Source organism: Microcebus murinus, chromosome 1 (assembly GCF_040939455.1).
Source record: "Microcebus murinus isolate Inina chromosome 1, M.murinus_Inina_mat1.0, whole genome shotgun sequence".
NCBI lineage: Eukaryota > Metazoa > Chordata > Mammalia > Primates > Cheirogaleidae > Microcebus > Microcebus murinus.
Window position 1 is genome coordinate 3,187,743 of NC_134104.1, and position 4,801 is coordinate 3,192,543.

Genomic DNA, 4,801 nt, shown 5'->3' on the forward strand with positions numbered 1-4,801 from the left:
AGGGTCTGGAGGGTGCAGCTTCACAAACCACGGGACCTCCCACCACCACTGTTGGCCAGAGTGAGGTTATCTGCAGTATCAGAACTAGAACTTTCCACATTCACCAGTAGGGAAGAGTGACATGCATTTTAGAAGGAAGGATGAACATGTAGTCAGAAGGCATCATAGTTTTGGTAATTTCTTTAACAGTATGGATTAATGTAGAATTTGCCCTCAAATGGGCAACTTATTTTTCATTTCCTCATTATACCCTAGTATATGACCCAGCAGACACAGATATACTTAAGCCACTGATAGACTGAGAGAGCCTGAAAGATGGAGTCTGATTTAAGAGGCATAAAAAATTGAAGGAAAAAAAGTGATATATTTTATTGTTTGTTTCTTTATTTCTGCATAAAGCACAGCTTTGTTTCAAAACAATATCTAATATTCGGTTTGATATTCTGTTTTGACGGAGCACTTACTGTGTGCCAGCCACTGTGCCATGTGGTAGTCCTTGAGTCGCTGCCCAACATGAAATTCAAGTCTGCCCCGTTTTATGACAACTCATTTCCACATTGGCTGACTTCCACGAAACCATTTGCCCTGCTGGTTGTGATACATTACTGAATAATCCTACTTCCTGGCTGGAAAATAATTTACCTCTCTCTCTCGACCACTGTGTTTCAGTATCCTTCCATTAAACTGCATACCCCAGGCAGGGGTAGGGGTGTGTGTGTATCTGGTAATTTCCTCCTTGTTGGCTGCCAATTTTATAAGAGATAATTCTCAAATAGTTGAAATATCTACTTCCACTTAAGAATCTACTTCTATACATTTCTAGAAGCTTCAGTCTCCCCTCACTCTTATGTATGCTAGTGCAAAAGAAGGAGCATTACAGGTAATCTGTTCATCACAGACTAACTTCAGATTGTCACAATTACTTCGCTGACTCATCTCTGGCAGCTTGATCCTCTTCAAGAAAAAAACACGATTGAAAATGAATTAAGATAAACGGGTTAAATCTTCCTCAAAGACCTACTGAGAGACAAAAGGCGCTTAGCCTGTAAGAGCAACAACAGTATAATTAATAATAGCAGCTAACATTTACTCAGCACTTTGCAGTGTGCAAGGCACTGTGCTACTCTCACTATAAATATCTCGTTTTGACCTCACAATAGCCCTAAGAGGGCTTATACCATTATCCCCATTTTACAGACGAGATAACTGACCTCAGAAAGAAGTAAATCGAGCCAGGACTCCAACCCTGAGTCTGCCAATATGTGATACTACAAAAACTGTTTTTTAAAAAGAAGTTTTCAATTCTATCCATAGATATGTTTTTTAAAAATATCCATATATCCTAATAGATATAATATATAAAATTGCTAAACTCACAAGAGTACAATTATTTTCATAAATAATCTCATATTGCTATACTTAGGATAGGCTTGAACACATTTTGTTAAAAGTCCCTGATTTTTATCCAAGCAGTGGCTACAAACTTAAAAAAAAAAAAATCTCTTTGCATTTTACTGAACCCCCTCAGTTCTTAAGGCCCTTTCTCCACGTTGTCCTGGAGAGCTCAGTCGGTCGCCATGGCAACTGCCAGGCCCACCGGCTGCCTCCAGCCGGGAGGTGGGCCCACAGGTTGCTGAAGAGTCAGATGCCAGCCCCAGGGTGGCTTCAAGGAGTCTTCCTGGCCTTGGGTTAATCTCACCGAGCGGCAGAAGCACCCTCAGCAGCCCCTCTGCAGGGGCGAACATGGCCAGCCTGGGACCGGTTCTTCTTCTTCTTTTTTATTTTAGGGGTGGGAAGGGTAGAGATGATTCTCTCCATTTGAAACTAAGAAGGACAAGAAGGTAATGTCTTACTGGGGAAATGAAGCGCAGAGGAACTGTGCGCACCTTCACTCACCGAAGAGCCTGCCACCTGGCCCTTGCTGCGGCTCCCCGAAGGGCCGCACCTGCTGGAGTTTGCCGCTGGGGATGATGGGAGTGTGTCCTGGGGCATGATGGGAAGTGCCTCCCGGGGGATGATGGGAAGGGCCTCCTGGGACACCCCTGCCGTGGGTGGTGGGAAGCCCCTGTTGGCGCACCATGGGCGTCCTCCCTGATGAGGTTTTTAAGCGGTGAAGAGAATATCTTCCCGTTTTCTAGTGAGGAAAAACCTTCTGGGAATGTCCTTACCTTTCTGCATCTCATTCCCCCAAAGAAAAGGAGGGTGGGCCAAGCGAGCATTTTGGGGGCCTTCAGAGAGTGAAAGCGCTGCTTCTGTGATCAAGCATTTCCGGGTCACTGGGGGATTAGGGGTCAGGGATTCTGGGGCTCTGAGTGGGTCATCAGTTTGGATTGAGGAAGTCTTCCTGGGGCTCCCCGGAGCCCACGTGGAGAGGTAGGTGCCCAGTGCCCTGGCTGCCTCCAGGCGGCTGAGGCTTTCCGCCGGCCCTGAACTGGGCAGCAGCTTCTTTCTGGAAGGAGGAATTTAGAGCCTGGCCCAGCTGCTGCTGTGCGGGTGCTGGGAGGCCCATCCTGTTGTTTACACCATCTTGCCTTTGGTATCCATTATTTGCATAATTGCTAAACCCGCCATATATGTAGTGGAATTACTGTAGGTCGACTGAAATATCTGTGGGGAATCCTGACTGATTGTATGAGACATAAATTGTAAACCCTTAGGATTCAATAGCACCATAGTTAGGCGCCCAGCTGCTAATGACTGATGCAGAACAGGTTTTGTTTAACCATGAGGTTTGCTTAAGCCACTTTCTGGTGTTTGCAATCAAAGGTTCATGGAACCAGTGGTTCTCTGCTTGGTAGAGTGTTTACGGTCACTCCCAGAAAACTATAGTTGCCCTTTAAATCACAGATCTAGGAGATAGTATAGTGATGAGCAGCAATTGTTCATGGGTCAGGTGGCTTGGTTTGCATTCCACTGGCTCTATGATCTTGGGTAATAATCTTACTGCCCTATATCTCCCTTTCCTTAGATGTACATTGGGGAAATGATAGGATTTAATAAGATGACTCGTATCAAACTCTTAAAAGATTGCCAGCACAGGGTCAGAACTTAACAAACATTAGTTACTGTCATTGTTAGGGCAAATTTGAAGCTTGAATTTCCATTTATTTATTTATTTATTTATTTTTATTTTTTTTTTTTGAGACAGAGTCTCACTTTGTTGTCCAGGCTAGAGTGAGTGCCGTGGCGTCAGCCTAGCTCACAGCAACCTCAAACTCCTGGGCTCGAGTGATCCTTCTGCCTCAGCCTCCCGAGTAGCTGGGACTACAGGCATGCGCCACTATGCCCGGCTAATTTTTTTTATATATATATATATCAGTTGGCCAATTAATTTCTTTCTGTTTATAGTAGAGACGGGGTCTCGCTCTTGCTCAGGCTGGTTTTGAACTCCTGACCTTGAGCAATCCGCCCGCCTCGGCCTCCCAAGAGCTAGGATTACAGGCGTGAGCCACAGCGCCCGGCCTATTTTTATGTGTAGAAAAACTAACATTTATTTGCATATACTTGATTGCATTACCTTTCTAAATTTCTAACATTTAAAATACTTTTGACATTTTATTGTTAAAATAAGACATGCTCAGTTGTAGTAAATGTGGAAACTGCCAAGCACAGAGAAGAAAATAATGATCATCTGTCATCCCAAACTCTCCAGTTTTCCCCACAAGAAAAGCTGTTAAATTTTGGTGTTTACAGTCTTTTTATCTTTGCAACTAGCAAACAGTATAATTTTAGGATCTTATGTATTATTAATAATTCGCTTGTAATTTGTTTATTTGTTAAGTGATATACTCCTGCTGGAGGATTGGTTAAGATTGTAACCTTCCATATAGGATTGTTTTTGAGGGAAGCCTGCAGGGGAGGTGTGCTGTGAACAATCAGTGTGCTGTTCACCACGAGGATTTGGCATGTGATACTGCCATGCCAGCAAGACTAAATCCCATGTTTTACTTAGCCATTCCTCCGCAGCCCCCTTTAGCAACAACCAGTAACATATCCTTGCAGCCTGGGGTAATGACAGGGGAAAAGGGAAGGAGATCAAGCTGGGGCCTGGGGCAGGTGGGGTGTGTCAGGTGACTGGAGGTCTATGTGCGAGTGCGAGTGGGAATGTGTGTGACTGTGTGGGCACCGGAGAGTGGAGGGGTGCCAGGAGCGAGAGCAGGGGAGCGGAGCTCTGTGTGGGACACCTGAGAGTCAGAGGCCCGGAGGGGTCGGGGAGGGATGTCAAACTCGGACCGACATCAGTGTGGCCAGCAGCAGGCCAGAACTGCCTCCTCGGGAGAGAAGTTTGCAAAGGAGAAAAGAGTTCGGCGGACACATCTCTGAACCGCCAACACCGAAGGGTCAGAAGAGCCTAGAAAGGTAAGAAGGGGCGGGCAGCACGCCCGAAGGGGCCCGAGAGGCCAAGCGGCGGGGTCGGAGGAGGTAGTGCCCGGTAGTGCGCCCTTCCTCTTGAGGGCCCAGTTCCAGGGTGACTCCTCGCGGTTGCATCACGGAGCAGCCGCGCTAAAGGGATTCCGGGCCTGCGACGTGGAGTCCAGGTTAGGGAGCCAGCCGGCAGCCGGGTGTGCAGTCTGCCCCAGGCCCCGCCCCTCCCTCTTCCCGGGCGGCGATTGGCCGAGGCGACGCCAGCCGGCTCCACCCACGCTTTTCACCCCGCCCTCCTGCCCGCCCCTCTCTCTTCCCGGGCGGCGATTGGTCGAGGCGCCTTCTTGTTGCCATGACCGTACGGGAAGGCTTGCCAGTGGCTCCGCCCCGCGCCACCCGCCCCGCCCCTTCCTACCCCACCTTCGGGGCTGGGAGG

General features: G+C 47.7%; 1 protein-coding gene across 5 annotated transcripts in view; it reads right to left on the reverse strand.

Annotated features, from left to right (window-relative positions):
• The window catches only part of SLC37A1 (solute carrier family 37 member 1), a 74,774-nt gene extending 72,773 nt beyond the window's left edge, over positions 1 to 2,001 (reverse strand). For 2 of the 5 annotated variants that reach the window (XM_012779133.3, XM_012779135.3), the window contains exon 1: positions 1,897 to 2,001. The gene's annotated coding sequence lies outside the window, so the exon portion shown is untranslated. Of the gene's footprint in view, positions 1 to 1,853 lie in introns of all 5 variants that reach the window. The other 3 variants (XM_012779130.3, XM_012779131.3, XM_012779132.3) reach the window with 2 other exon arrangements.
• Positions 2,002 to 4,801: the final 2,800 nt, after the last annotated feature.